The sequence below is a fragment of the Podarcis vaucheri genome (genome assembly GCF_965113315.1).
Source record: "Podarcis vaucheri genome assembly, chromosome: 15".
Classification (NCBI taxonomy): Eukaryota; Metazoa; Chordata; class Lepidosauria; order Squamata; family Lacertidae; genus Podarcis; species Podarcis vaucheri.
The window spans coordinates 12,516,164-12,532,332 of NC_138753.1; the positions used below are offsets into that span (position 1 = coordinate 12,516,164).

The window sequence follows — 16,169 nt, forward strand, 5'->3', positions numbered from 1 at the left end:
CTCCTCAGAGAGCGAGGCAACGGTCAAGAGGAAAGTAGAGAGTTGGGCGCGCGCGCCAAGTTCAAATGCAGCGGAAGCTGGAGCAGTAAGCAGCCCGGAGAGTGAGCCAGGTCCCAAAGCCCGCCGAAAGGAAGCGGAAGGATCAGGGGGGTCAGCGTCAGAGGAGAGTAGAAGGGAGGAGTCCCAGGGGGGCAGAAGGACCCAGAGACGTAGGGAGAGGCGAAGGAGGTGGAGCAAGGCTAGGGTATTAAGCTGGTGTGCAAGAGGCGGGGACTCAGATGGGTCTTCGCCGACCTAGGGCAGAAGGTGTAGAGCTGCACGCTGCAGTTCGGAAATGAAACCTGTAACTCAATAAAGACTCTTTTAAAGTGGACGCTGTGTGGCGTGGTCCTATGTGAGCTGGGACCTGGTAGCAGCTCTGACAGTAAGACCCATCACATATCAAAGCTTCAGAAACCTGAAACCTCGCAGCGGGAGCAGAAGCCGCTAGGGGAGGAAGAGGGGTGTCTGTAAGCAAGCTCACAAAGGTTAGCAAGATGACGGAAGAACAGAGGATCTCCGCGCTGCAAGAGGCAGTGACCCAGTTGTCCTCAGAGGTATTGGCTTCCAAGAAACGGGAGGAGGAGACTACAGCCGCCTACAGAGACCTACACGCCAGGTTTGAAATGCTTGTTAAGCAAGGGCAACCGGGACCCAGACCGGAGGGCGTGGGATTGGCACGGAGAGCAGGAGGGCTTGTGGCTCACTTCGATGGGACTTTGCAACAGTACCCTAATTTTAGAGCAGACGTAATGTGCGCACTGCAACTGCTGGCAAAAGACTTTAGAGATGAGGAAGAGAAGGTGGGGTTCATATTGTCCCATTTGCATGGGGATGCCAAAGCCTGGCTGCGCAATTTGTGGAGGGACAAAGATCCGGCGCTTCAGAATGCAGATGCCTTTATCAAAGCGATGGATGCGTGTTTTTTGTCTACTATTGATGTGGATCTTACCAGACGGGAGATTCATGGACTAAAACAAGGGAGGGCGAGCGTCCGGCAGTATCACGCCCGATTTTTTGCGCTGGTCAGTGCTTTAGAATGGGATCGGGATTCGCCCCCTGTCAGAGACCTCTTCTGGGAGGGTCTAAGTTCTGCGGTTAAGGATGAAATTGCAAGGGGGGAGAGGCCCCGAAGCACGCAGGAGGTGGTCCAAAGGGCGCTGACTGTGGGGGTGAGGCTGGAAGAACGTCCATGGTGCAGAGATGAAGGACGTGGAGGGCGCGAAGCAGCGAGAAGTTTCTCTTTCGTTCCGAGGGAAGCAGCGCGTGCGCAATCCACACCTCCGCCAGGAGGGGGAGGGGAACCGATGGAGGTTGGAGGTGCAAGGGCTCAGTCAGCAGCCAGAGCCCTAGCACCGGCAGCAGTGAAAGCGAAGCCTCCTAGAGGGAACAGGAAGTGTTACATCTGCGAGGATCCAGGCCATTTGGCGAAGGAGTGTCCCCGGAGGCTCCACAAGCACACTGCAGCCTCAGCAATGGTGACTGCAGCAACGCAGCAAGGAGAACCACAGCAGGGAAACGACGATGTCTGGCTGGAGACGGAGGCACTGGGGCCCAGCCAGACGCATCTGTGAAGCAGTCCCCAGCGATATTGCAACCCACGGATCCCCTCCCACCCAAACCAGTAGTGCAGCTCACAGCGTCTCTCCAGCTACCCAACGGCGTCACTATCGAAGTGCCGCTTTCTGTGGATTCTGGAAGCAACGCAGACTTTATAGCGCAGAGCTTTGTGGAGCAGCACGCTATACAGCTATTGCCTGCCACTCTGCCCCTGCAAGTCGTCACAGTGGATGGCAGGGAGTTGCTAGGGGGGCAGGTGGTGAAGCAGACGCCACCAATGGTGATGCGCCTTGGCAACCACAGGGAAGTCATCAGTTTTAATGTCACCCAACTGTCGGACACGCCCATTGTGTTGGGCATGAGTTGGCTGGACAGGCACAGTCCGACACTGGCTTGGTACCAGAGACAACTGATCTTCGGCTCCTCTTATTGCGCAGAACACTGCATCCTGCCCCGACGGGAGGGAGAGGAGGAGGAATCACAACTGCAGTTGGGAACGTTGCAAGCGGTCCCCCACAAATACGCGAACTTTTTGGAGGTCTTCTGCGAGAAGGAGGCGGACAAGCTACCCCCTCACCGGCCATATGACTGCAAGATTGACCTCCTACCGGGGGCGACGCTGCCGAAGGGGCGGCTATACTCCATGTCTGAAGATGAAATGCAGGAACTCAAACAGTTCATCGAGCATAATCTGGAGCGTGGCTTCATCAGAGAGTCCAAGGCAGTGGGGGGCAGTCCCGTTTTCTTCGTGAAAAAGAAAGACACGCCCCAAAAAAGACTCGTTGTGGACTACCGCCTTTTGAACCAGATGACCAAACCGTCTGATTACCCCATGCCCAGGATTGACGACCTCCTCGCGACGGTGCGCAAGGGACGCGTGTTCACCAAGTTGGACCTACGAGGGGCGTACAATCTCATCCGCATGCGGGAGGGCGATGAGTGGAAGACGGCCATGTTCACACCGCTGGGCACCTACGAGTACAGGGTTATGCCCTTTGGATTACAAAATGGCTCTCACTGTTTTCAAGCTTTTATGCATCACGTGTTGGAGGGACTCCTCTACAAAACATGCGTCTGCTTCCTGGATGACATCCTGATTTTCTCGGACTCGCAGCAAGCTCACGACCGAGACGTGAGGGAGGTGCTCAGCAGGTTGCAACAACATAGACTGTACGCCAAGCTGGAGAAGTGCCAGTTCGACACGACGGAGGTGGATTTCCTGGGATACAAGTTGTCGGACAAGGGGATAGCCATGGACAGCACCAAGGTTCGTGCGGTATTGGATTGGAAGAGCCCGCGCAACCGGAAGGAGGTCCAGCGGTTTGTCGGCTTCGCCAACTTCTATCGCAAGTTTATCAAGGGGTTCGCGATGCAGACGGCAGCAATTACGGACACGCTCAGCTCCAAAAAAAAGAAATTCATCTGGACGGAGCAGGCGGAGCAGTCCTTTCAAGCGCTCAAGCATCTCTTCGCATCGGAGAAGCAACTGCTGCATATCGACCCCAGTAAACCGTTGAGGGTAGAGACAGACGCGTCAGACAGAGCCGTGGGAGCTGTTCTGCTGCAGCGAGACCCGCAGGGGGTGTGGCGGCCGGGAGCGTTCTACTCCAGAAAGCTCAGCAAGTCGGAGCAGAACTACACCATCTGGGACAGGGAGTTGCTGGCCATTCATGCAGCTTTCAAGGCGTGGAGGCACTTCCTAATCGGCGCCAAGCACACGGTGCAGGTCTGCACGGACCACAAGAATCTGGAGCACTGGCGCACGGCTCAGTTCCTGAACCAGAGGCAGATACGTTGGGCGGAGTTCTTTGCTGACTTCAATTTCCGAATAGAGTACGTCCCAGGCGACACCAACATCATGGCGGATGCACTGTCCCGAAAACCGCAATACCTAGAAGAGGTGACGCCAGCGGCGGCCATGCACATCTTCGCACCGACGGCGTGGGCGTGTGCCTCAGCTACAGTAGACCTGGATGCGGTGCGACGTGCATTGCGGGACGACTCATTCGCGCAAGACAAGATGGCGGAACTGCTCAGAGGCACGGCTACCACGGACGAGTTCCAGGTGCGGGACGGCTTGCTCCTACGCAAAGGGGCTGTCTATGTACCAGGAGACGACCTTCGCGCCAAGGTACTGCAACAGTTGCACGACGCACCCACGGCCGGTCACTTTGGCACAGAGAAAACGATGGAATTAGTCGCGAGAGACTTCTGGTGGCCCAGGCTGAGAGGGGAGGTCGCGGACTACGTCGCGAGGTGCGACACCTGCCAGAGGGCCAAGCCGGTACACAGACCACCGGCGGGACTGTTAGAACCGCTGCAAACGCCGTTTGAACCGTGGGAGAGGGTGGCCCTGGACTTTGTGACGGATTTACCCAGCTCGAGAGGCAAGACAGCTGTGCTAGTGGTGGTGGACTTGTTCACCAAGATGGCACATTTCATTCCGTGTGCGAAGGTGGCCACGGCGGAACAAACCGCCAAACTGTTCATAGATCACGTGTTCAAAGTGCATGGCCTGCCACGGTCTATCCTGTCCGACCGCGGACGCCAGTTCATCTCGTCTTTCTGGCAGAAGCTGATGGGTTTTCTAAATGTCAAAGTCAATCTGGCATCAGCAAGACACCCGCAGACCAACGGGCAAGCAGAGAGGGTCAATGCCATCATGCAGCAGTACCTGAGATGCTATGCCAATCAACAGCCTGCGACGTGGGTGGATTACCTGCCGCTAGCCGAGTTCGCTTACAACAACACGAAGCACGTGTCCACAGGAGTGACGCCGTTCTTTGCCAACAATGGGAGGCATCCCAGAACCTTCCCGGGACTGGAGAGAGTGGGGGAAGGAGAACCACAGACGGCGGACGCGTTCGCGTCAGAGTTGCAGGCGGTCCACGATCAACTCAGACGGCAGCTGGAGCTAGCTAAGCACGCCTACAAGGTGCAAGCTGACAAGCACAGGCGGGTTGGCGAAGTGATCCAAGTGGGAGACTGGGTCTGGTTGGCAGCCCACGCAGTGCCGACCAGGTCACTTGCCAAGAAGAAGTTGGGGCACAAGCAGATCGGTCCGTACCAAGTCGAAGCGCAGATCAACCCGGTAGCCTTCCGACTGGCGCTGCCGGAGGGTTCCAGAATGCATCCGGTGTTCCACAGGTCGGTGCTCACTCCCTACAAGGCACCTCACAGGTTCCAGGAGCCAGGGACGGCGCCAAGTCCGCTCCGGGAACGGACGGAGACGCGGGGGGTGAAGCACCAGGACCACATCAACGAGGTCACGGAGATTTTGGACTCCAGATGGGGGGAAGAGGGAGTCGAATACCTCTTAGCCAGAGAGGGCACCCGGGCCAGCGCCAATAGCTGGGTACCAGACTACGCTTTGGAGGAACCCCTGCTCAAGGACGAGTTTCATGCCCTCTTCCCGCACAAACCCATGCCAGCGAGCTTCTTCGACGACTGGTTGTTCACACCCACACTTTCTTCCAGCACGTTCCATGGATTCGACTCAGAAGGGGAACCCGCACGGAGCACCCGTTCCCCAGAAGGTTCACCGGCAGGTTCGGCATCAGGCATCTCGTATTGGTGGGACGATCGACCAGAGGAGCAATGGCGCAGGAAGTGGCGGGAGATGCCAGGTCGAGCGACCGACGCAGAGACTGACATGGACGTGTTCGGGGAGGACCTCGGGTTCGAGCACGGCGGTACAGAGATGGAAGAGCAACAAGTCAACGTCGACGGCCGCGAGGGGGAAGACTCGGAGGTCTTCAGTTGGCGGCCACCCACGGGGAGCGACCTGTATCCAGCATTCCCTCCCATGATGATGGAGCACCCAGCACCCACACCTGACAGCGGGGAGGGGGGAAGGGGGGGCTTCGAGGGGGGGATGGATGTCAGGGGTTCAGAAGCAGAGACGCAGAGAAGGGTGGAAACAGAGAGCGAGGGGGAGGAAACCGAAGGGAGAATGAGTGATGATGACGACCCGAGATCTCCAAGCCTAAGCAGTGAGTCAGAGGACTCCCAAAAGGGGGCCCCAGTGAGCAGAGCAAGGGGGGGATCCGGGGGGACACCCCAGGAGGAAGGGAACAGAGGAGATTCAGAGAGCAGCAGCTGGAAGTCGGGACCCACGCTCAAGACTGAGAGCAGCAGGGAGGAAGGCAGCCAGGCATCGGGTTCCGGAGGCCGTCAGCAGGAGGGAGGGCACGAGTCAGGGGTGGTCACGCCCTCCTCAGAGAGCGAGGCAACGGTCAAGAGGAAAGTAGAGAGTTGGGCGCGCGCGCCAAGTTCAAATGCAGCGGAAGCTGGAGCAGTAAGCAGCCCGGAGAGTGAGCCAGGTCCCAAAGCCCGCCGAAAGGAAGCGGAAGGATCAGGGGGGTCAGCGTCAGAGGAGAGTAGAAGGGAGGAGTCCCAGGGGGGCAGAAGGACCCAGAGACGTAGGGAGAGGCGAAGGAGGTGGAGCAAGGCTAGGGTATTAAGCTGGTGTGCAAGAGGCGGGGACTCAGATGGGTCTTCGCCGACCTAGGGCAGAAGGTGTAGAGCTGCACGCTGCAGTTCGGAAATGAAACCTGTAACTCAATAAAGACTCTTTTAAAGTGGACGCTGTGTGGCGTGGTCCTATGTGAGCTGGGACCTGGTAGCAGCTCTGACACATACGCTCTTGCACACGGACTTATGTTACCCTACTTTCTATTTTCTGTTCTTATTCTTTTCTAGTAGACTTCCTTCTTCCTCAAAGCGGGTCTGTTTTCCTGTTTATTATACTGTTTCTTTCTCATTTCATCATTTCTACCCTTCTCCATCTACTGTAGTTATCGACCACTGCATTTCTTCCCAATTTTAAGCTGGCAGTGTCCTCACTCTCCCCCCCCAATGTTCCAGGGGTTGTTGATTAACGTGTCCACAGATCTCATTTTGAGCTTGAAATAAACACCAGGTTGCAGAAATCCGATCCCACCATGGAGGAGAAAAAGAGGCGAGGCGGGCGAGGGGCTTTGCGTGACTCATTAGGGATGTCATGTTGTTTAGAACACAGAGTCCATTCAGCATATTAGCAGGGTATTTGCTCTCCTGGGCCTTTTAATATTTAAGATGTAATGTATTTTGATTTCTAGAATGAGCATGTTTACACACACACACACACACGCACCATTGAGTTTCAGTGTAGTTTTATTGATTGTGTGGCTTTGTGCTGGCTTTACACTCTTTTTTTGTGCCTCTGCAGCTTCTGTATTGATTGTTTTAAGGATATACAATATTTTCCCATGTATAAGATTATATTTTCCCCTATTTTGTCAAGTTTAAAATGGGGGGGGGTCATCTTATACACGGATAGTGCATTTGGGGGATTTCTTTATTTGGAGTCCCAAAAAATAGAGGTTGTGTTATACACAGAAAAATGCGGTGTGTGTTTGTGTGTGTGTATATGTGTGTGTGTGTGAGTCCCCTTTCCAAATAAAAAAAAAGTCCAAGGAGACTTGCCTATTAAAATAAAGTGTACTTCAACTGTAACAGAATAAATTAGCGTGCACACAGAAAGACACGCACAAACACACCTTGCAGCTTCCAAAGAATAATTGGTGCTGATAATGCCAGCGTTGGAGGTTCAGTCCCCATATGGCCCAGCTGCATATTCCTGCCTTGCAGGGGTTAGGCTAGATGATCCTCAGGGTCCCTTCCAATGCTATGATTCTATTTTTCTAATTCATGTATAAAACATAGCTCATTTAAAACTTGTAGAAAACATCGGAAGGCAGCCCTGTTCAGGGAAGGTTCTTAATGTCTGACATTTTATTATTTTGTATGTAGTGGTACCTCGGGTTAAGAACTTAATTCATTCCCATATCTCAGCTGCTTAGAACTCAGCTTCTTGCCTTGATTGTTAGTACAGTGGTACCTCGGGTTAAGTACTTAATTCGTTCCGGAGGTCCGTTCTTAACCTGAAACTGTTCTTAACCTGAAGCACCACTTTAGCTAATGGGGCCTCCTGCTGCCACTGCGCCACCGGAGCATGATTTCTGTTCTCATCCTGAAGCAAAGTTCTTAATCCGAGGTACTATTTCTGGGTTAGCGGAGTCTGTAACCTGAAGCGTCTGTAACCCAAGGTACCACTGTATTTTGCTGAAAGCCGCCCAGAGTGGCTGGGGAAACCCAGCCAGATGGACGGGGCATAAATATTATTATTATTATTATTATTATTATTATTATTATTATTATTATTATTAATGAATGCTCTCTCCACAGCTGAATGGCAATGCCTCTTCAAAAGCTACCTGCCACAGAGAGTTTTGTATTTGTATCTTGGTGCTTATAATTTGTGAACAACCTCAGGAGACATAGTTAACGGGGGTGGGTGGGTTATATAAATGCCATAAATAAATTTGTTATGTTTCTGGGTGTGTGTGTGCAGTTTAAATCCCTGGAGCAGGAGGAGAGAGCTTGCTCCCCCCCCCCCATAGAAATCTCTCCCCATTAAAGAGCGCATTGCAAAGTTATGTTGGTGCCCTTCCTTAGGCACCCTTGCAGTTTAACACGTGGTTTGCCCTTAAGCACCAGAATTCCCCCAAAGGGTATTCTGCACATGCTCAGATGCAGCCTCTCTCTCTCTCTCCTTACCCCAGGAGCAGAGAAGACTCTTCATGGCAAAGAATTCTGGGGCTCATCCATTCTCAAGATCAACCTCAAACTGGGAGAAGAAATGGTAAGATAGTCGTGGGAAGGAACTTGTGGGATGAAAGCATCCTTTTTCTGTTCTTTTTTAAACTTCCCAAATATAGCCTTGTTAGCTGCCCTCTGTTCATCCTGCTGTTGATCGCTCTCCTCCTGCTTTTAGGGATTTAAACTGCACAGATTAAGCCATCATCCCTCCGATGTTCCTGTGCGCGCTCTCTCTCTCTCTCTCTCTCTCTCTCTCTCTCTGTGCAAGGGCATATCTAATAAAAAGATGAGAGGCTGTTCAAAAATTCACTTTAATAAGCAGTGCGGTGGGTCTCTGAAGAGTCGTCTCCCGACGGATGCACATTTTACCTGGTACAGTACATGAAATTGCTGTTCATCATCACAGTGGCAGAGGTCTGGGACATGATGTCCGCAGGTTCCATGCAGGCAGCATGGACTAAGGCGGTTACAGCGCTGATTCCACAAAATGCTCTTTGCTTGCTCATGTACTCATTTTAAATCTTTTCTGGGGCCTACTTTGACAAATGCTCTCAGAAGAGTTACGTTAAAAATGCTCTTTAAACAACTAAAGAGCATAAGACAAAACATCCAGGATTTGCCAGCCTCTGCACACACCTTGCTAGCTGGGCTAGCAAGGCGCATTGTCTGGGGAGATTCTCAAGAGCCACATAGGGATGGCTGGAGGGCCACATTCAGAGAATCAGAGAATCGTAAAGTTGGAAGGGACCCCGAGGAACATCTAGTCCAACCCCCTGCAATGCAGGAATATGCAGCTGTCCCACCCACACGGGGTTCGAACCTGCAACCTTGGTGTTATCAGCATCACACTCTAACCAGCTGGGGACCCAGCTACACTCATCAATTATATCGTTTTAACTGTGTTATAAACATGTGACACCAGATGGCACTGCAGAGCCATGATCCATCACCAAGGGGATTTTGCATTGAGAGCTTTTATAGCGGGTTTTTCTATCAGTGTAGATCCAACCTGAGTCCTTGGGCCTGAGGCTCCACATCCCTAGGCTAGATGGTAAGCAACCCTTGTAACACCATGAGCCATGTATCACTATGAATGAACAGTGAAAAGGACATCTGGATTCCACCAGCCTCTCTTCAAAATAGGGATGGACAAATCTGTCAATTTCAGTTCTCTCAGCTTCTCATATTTCCAGGTCTTCAGTTCTTCACATTTCTGCTATGCTTGGTTCTTGTTTAAACATGTTTTTGTGTGCAATTTTGCCCAATACACACACTTTTGCAAGGCAGTTTTCCTTCTTTGTGTGGGATAAAAGGTAAAGGGACCTCTGACCATTAGGTCCAGTTGTGACCGACTCTGGGGTTGCGGTGCTCATCTTGCTTTATTGGCCGAGGAAGCCGGCGTACAGCTTCCAGGTCATGTGGCCAGCATGACTAAGCCGCTTCTGGCGAACCAGAGCAGCGCGCAGAAACGCCGTTTACCTTCCCGCCGGAGCGGTACCTATTTATCTACTTGCACTTTGACGTGCTTTCGAACTGCTAGGTTGCAGGGACCGAGCAATGGGAGCTCACCCCGTCGTGGGGATTCGAACTGCCAACCTTCTGATCGGCAAGTCCTAGGCTCTGTGGTTTAACCCACAGCGCCACCTACATCCCTTCTTTGTGTGGGATAACCAGCCTCATATAACTGGCATGCTGATGTCTAATTAATGCAGGAAGGGGTTCATGCCATAGAGTAAGCCAGTGGTTTTTTTGGGGGGGACGCAGGGGTATCCATACCCCTAAACATTTTGTGAATCTAAGTTTGGTCTCATTGAGGGGCAGTATTTCAATATTAGTAGGAAAATGAGAGTACCCCTAAACATTTTTTTAAAAGAAAAAAGCACTGGAGTAAGCTGTCCTGTCAGGTTTAGCGAGAATCAGCTCAGACTACATGGTTCTCACAAGCCACTATTGAGCTCCTATGTCAATAACTTAAGAACTTTCACCCCTGTAACAAAGCCACGTTTTACTGCCAGTGCAACTTTTTCTGAATGCTTTATGGAAAAGCACATCACTCTGACCTTTGGTGAGTTTGTAAGTAAACCATTTTTAACTTACCAAATGTGACTTCTTTTCCTATGCTGGAGGAAGAGGCAAAATTTGGAATTCACTTTGAAGGGCATAGTTTAAAGGTCTAACAACCTATATTTCCACGCTTTACTTTGCTGAATGTTTCGTGGCTTTAAATATCCGCTTGGGGTCCTCTCACCAAAGAGTACTTGCTCCAAACTTGGATCTTGGCATTCAGGAATTTTCCTTTTTATATACCTATTATTTTTTCCTTGAACCGACTCTCTGTATGTTAGCTTCACTGGTATATGCCTTTTCATGCGCAATTCACCCCGTATTTAGAACACGTTAGGTGGCTGCAGAGCTGCTTTGTGAGATTTGCAGAAGTGCGGATTTTGGGGGGCTGCGTGCATTTGGTGGGCTTGCCTTTAAATGCTGACTTAATCCCATTTCTCCCCCCTTCCTGCTTCTAACACTAGTATAGTATTTAAGGTGTGTGTGGGGGCACCCTCTCTCGCTTTTTCTGCTAAGGCCCTGAGTGCTACTGATGTGAGTCACAGATGCCAGCAGGTGAGCAGAAGCCTATGTGAAAATACTCACCCTGCCCTAAATCAAATCCCTCAACAAATGGTGGAGGGGTCCTCTCTCCCTCTTCCAGTTTCTACTTCATTCTCCAGGCTCCTCTGTTCCCTTTCGTGACCTCCTCTTTTGTAGGAAGCGAGCAATTTAAACCAGCCTCTGAGGCTGGCAGGGTGACCTTTTGTTGAGAAGCAGCGGACAAAAGCAACCTCCCTCTGGTTACCTTAATTCCAGGCTGCCATTACCAGGCATTCCTGCTTTTTGATGGCAGTCAAAAGGAGTTCGCCACGGGAGTCAGGATGTGGGGCAGCTGCAGGTTGAATGGCTGCAGAAGCAGGGAAGGATACACACCCTTGCCTGCCATTGCTGCCAGAGTGCTTTTAACACAGACCCGGAGTGGGTGGATGACACTCGCAATTATGTGTAATGGATTCTTAGTGGATGAGCTGGCACTTCTCGGACAGGGTGCGTAGGCTCCCAGCTTTCCCCTTTCACCAGGAAGACTGTCTTGATTTTTTGGCTCCTGATGGTAGGGAATCGCTCATTTTGGTTGGAGTCTGAAGCTCAAAGCACACGGGCAGTTAGAAGGCAGATGAGTTGCTGGATAAGATCTGCAGAGCCCTCCTGCCTAACACGAAACCGTGCAAAAATGGAGCTGAGTGCTTTATGCCCATTTAGAGAAATCTTGCATCTCTGCACGTTTTAGTACTGCTGGCTCTTAATTTATTTTGCCGCAGACCAAACCCAGCGTGAACCATTGGAGACTAAGCTGATTCCATTGGAATCACAGACAGATGGGTGGGTTTCCCTGGTTGTGTATGGCGTGTGGAAAGTGTGGAAAAAGAGTCTGTTAAACATTTAAAATATCCCCTTCAAAGTTGCTTCCATACTTCCTCTCTTCTCTTGACATGGAAAGACAGCACATGTTTGGTAAGTTAAAAATGGTTTACTTACAAACTCTTCAAAGGTAAGATTCATGTGCTTTTCCATGTAGCAGTCAGAAAACACAGGCAGTAAGACTTAGGTTGCAAAATGGTGTAGGTTTCTAAATTATTTGTATAGAAACAGAATGATGGCTCGTGTAAGGAGGAGGTCTGAGCTTGGAGCAACCAGCTCAGAACTCCTTACTCATAGGAGTTTCCAAGGTGGAATGGGAGAACAAAGAGCTCCAAATTTATTGGAAATCATCAAGAACATTGTTCAAATGGACCAAAAGTTCATTTAGACCAGCAATCTACCTCCACAGAAGCCAAATCAGAGAAGCCACAGAAGCTGAGCAAGAGGGCATCTGAAAACCTTGGTCTTTTTTAGGTCACCTCTTATTTTAATTATTATTTGAATGTTTTAAATAGCTGTTTTAACTGATAATATTTTTTTAAAAAATCTGCTTTGAGGGTTTTTGTTATTTTTAAAGTCCAGCAACATACAAATTTTATGAAATGAAATTTAAAGTATGTGTGTGTGTGTGTGATGGAATTGCATCTGCTGGAGCGAAGATGGGATTTGGGGTGAATGCCAAAAGCCTTGCAGATGACAAGTGTCGTACTGAGAGAAATCCCCTCGTGTCATTGTTTCCATCTGGGGCACAAAAGTCCATTGACTTCCACGTCATCCGATGACCAGAATTTTTAAAATAGAAAGAAAAACAGCTAAAAATAGCGCTGGGAGGATCTTGGCAGCAGAGCAGTGCTTGAAAAGGAAAACACCCTGCAATGTGCCCACTTTCAGCTGAAACATTCAGACCCACGAAAGCTTTCGTGGTGCTGGCACAGAAGGATGGAGGCTTATTTCCCCGTGACCCTTCCTCTAGTTTTGTTTTGTTTTCAAATCCTGCACATTCCCCTCTGCTCTTCCTGGCCCCCCCGGATTAGTTCCTTGCAGTGCCAAATACACAGGGCGAGGTGGGAACCATCACTTTCTAAGTGTGCCTTTCCCTCCATCTTAATCCTTTGCCTGGCATCTGCAGCAGGGCTTAGCCAAGGCTGCTTCCCCACAGCCTTACACTGTTTCCTCGCAAGCAGGACCTGAGCACAAGCGCCATCTGCCCTCCTGCGGTTTCCAGCAGCTGGTATTCAGAAGTATGGCTGCCTCCAACTGCAGAGACAGGGCAGAGCCATCCTGGCTAGTAGCCATCGACAGCTGTCTCTTCTATGAATCTGTGTAATCCTTTTCTAAAGCCATCTAGGTTGGGGACCATCACTGCCTCCTGTGGCAGGGAGTTCCACAGTTTAACTATGGGCTGCCTGAATAAGCACTTCATTTTCTCTGTCCTGAATCTCCCAACATGAAGCTTCATTGGTTGCCTGTGAGTTCTAGTGTTAGGATGGAAGAAAAACTTTTCTCTCTCCGCTTTCTCCATGCCATGTATGATTTTATAAACTTCTATCCCGTCTATATTTCAATTTATTATTTATTAAATTTGTATACGGCCCTTCAGACGTCTATCTCAGGGCAGTTCACAGCCTCTTACAGTGGTGCCTCTGATTAAGAACTTAATTCGTTCTGGAGATTCTTAACCTGAAACTGTTCTTTTTTTAATAATAATATTTTATTAGAATTTTCCAAAAAGTTAACATCAACAGAAATCAACAAAAATCAGAAAAAACAAACAACAAACATCAAAAATCCAAACAAAGGGAAAAAAAGAAAAATACAAAGGAAAGAATTTAACATAAATAAAGAACACTCTTTTATATTAATAACTTTCAAAACCTTATTCTCTTTGCTTCCACCTGCCTTCCCTTCTTGTATTCTACTTTAAAAATTAGTTCAGCAAGATCGTTCATTATTCATTTTAAACCTTTATCCCTCCCTTTATAATCTTATTTATCTTAATCGCTAGAACCCCTTCATTTCATTTTCAGAGCCTTCAACATTCATAAATTTTACAATATTTTTGTAGATAAACTTTAAACTTCTGCTCCATCTGCTCCTCTCCTTGATCTCGGATTCTGCCCTTAACCAGAAACTGTTCTTAACCTGAGGTACCACTTTAGCTAATGGGGCCTCCCACTGCTGCTGTGCCGCCGGTGCGCGATTTCTGTTCTCATCCTGAAGCAAAGTTCTTAACCCGAGGTGGTAGTACTGGATTATCGAAGTCTGTAACCTGAAACGTCTGTAACCCAAGGTACCACTGTACTTGCTTTTTAAACCAAGACATCCCCAAACGCTGCCATCCTTCCTCAGAAGGGAGTGGCTCCATCCATCTGATTGTTTGGGTGGCACTTTTCTGACTCTACAATATCCTTTTTGAGCTGAAGTGACCAGAAACGGCACACGGTATTCCAATTTGCAGTCGTGCCATAGATTTGCTTTATTTTCAATTCCTTTCTTAATGATCCCTGGCATGGAATTTGCCATTTTCAGAGCCGCTGCAACCGAGGTTGACATCTTCACCAAGGCAAGCCCAAGAACTAGGAGATGTTTTCTGGCCTTTGCACCCCCTTTCCAACACAACACAACACGGACTTGCAGTGCAAGGCACTAATAGGCTAGAGGCAGCAACAGGAGGAGGGGAGGGAAAACCAAAAGCTTGTGTGAGGGAAGAGGCAAGTGGGATGGATCTGAAAATAGGCAGTGAGTCTAAACAAAGCAGCAGGCCATATTCCTTGGGGGCTCTCACTTAATCATCCTGGCATTCAGTCAGTGCCCTGAGCTGCTGATGGGCTCTGAGGGAAGAAGAGGAGCTGCTGATTTTACAAATACCTGCTGCCTGCTGCCTTGTAGAACTGCAATAACTTAAGTGGGACCTTGCTAGCTTATACTAAAGGTCCACTTGGCCCCACATTTATATTTCTGGGAAGCTCACCAAAATGGTGTGTCTCAGGGGTGGGGAACCTCTACTCCAGGGTTTCCCAAACTTGGGTCTCCAGCTGTTTTTGGACTACAACTCCCATCCTCCCTAGCTAGCAAGACCAGGGCTCAGAAGGTGATGGGAATTGTAGTCGAAAAACAGCTGAAGACTCAAGTTTGGGAAGCCCTTCTCTAGTCGATGAACCAGACTTGGCCTGCTAGGGGTTCAAATGGGGCCCGGGAGGCTGTTTTCCCCAAACCATGCCCAATTGCCTCACACATGGAGATACACAACCAGAGGCCTGAAAGACAGCTCTGTGTTCAATGTGAATTGGGTGTAATTAATTGGGTGTGGCTAAAGGGCACTGAAATGCATTACACTGTTATTTTTTTAGCTACCAGCAGGTGGAGCTGTTGCTCCTCCTGACTCAGTTATAAGGAATGTTCTATGGAAAGGAACAGGGGTCCTGCCCTGGGTGGGCCAAAAAGATTAAGAATTTTGATGCTGGATTGCTTGCGTTGATCATGGATCTAAAGGTCCCTGTCATGTACCATAACAAATTCATATGTACTACAATACTTTGTTATTCGAAAATGCTGATTGTGTAAATAAGAAGCCTGAGTAACGTCCCTGCTGGACAGGATTATGCTAATAAATGAATTTTAACACTAGGCAGATGCTGTTTTGAGCAGTGGGTTGACATGTGCTTTGACAGCTGAAAATGCCAATTTTAGCATATACAGTCCAGGCGCAACACTTTGGTAACAGACTCTAGACAGGGAGGCTCTATCTGTCCCGGGTGACCAGATGCAGAAGGGAGGGGCTGTGGCGCAGTAGCAGAGACGCAGCAGCTTCCCAGCTTCATATCTCTGGAAGCTAAAAGGATCACAAAGCAGCGCTGGGGAAGACCTGTCTTAACATGAGAACAGATGCTAGTCCCAGGAACAGGCAGATCAGGATCTGTTATTTTGGGCAGAGACGCCTGTGCCACAGTAGTCCATCCTCTCGTAACTTCTGGATTTGATTACTGCAACATGCTCTATGTGGGGGCTACCCTTGTAGACACCTTGGAAACTTCAACTGTCCCAAAACGTGTTTTCCATTTTTTAAATCAACCTTAAGCATAAAATAAGATGGAATCGGGATTAAGGGGCTTTTCTCAGGATGGTGGAGAGCATGTGTTGTGTGTCCCATTGATGTGGTGGTTTTGGTACTCATCCTTCTTCTGGTGAGAAATGGGGGATCGGGGAGGAGGGCCTGCTGGTGAGGAGTGAGAAATGTCCCTGTTTTCATCTGAGGAATGTTGGAGGGTAGGGCATTCTCTCTGGCAGCCCACAAGTTGCGGAATTCCACCCATACAGGTGTGTTTGTCTTCTCTATACAGTGGTACCTCGGGTTAAGTACTTAATTCGTTCCAGAGGTCCGTTCTTAACCTGAAACTATTCTTAACCTGAAGAACCACTATAGCTAATGGGGCCTCCCGCTGCAGCCGTGCCGCCGGAGCACA

General features: G+C 49.7%; 1 long non-coding RNA gene across 1 annotated transcript in view; it reads left to right on the forward strand.

Annotated features, from left to right (window-relative positions):
- Positions 1-16,169, forward strand: part of LOC309519988 — a 33,553-nt gene that overhangs the window by 15,042 nt on the left and 2,342 nt on the right. Inside the window, exon 5 of the long non-coding RNA XR_014214109.1 lies at positions 8,205-8,284. This is a non-coding gene — a long non-coding RNA (uncharacterized lncRNA). The remainder of the gene's footprint in view (positions 1-8,204; positions 8,285-16,169) is intronic.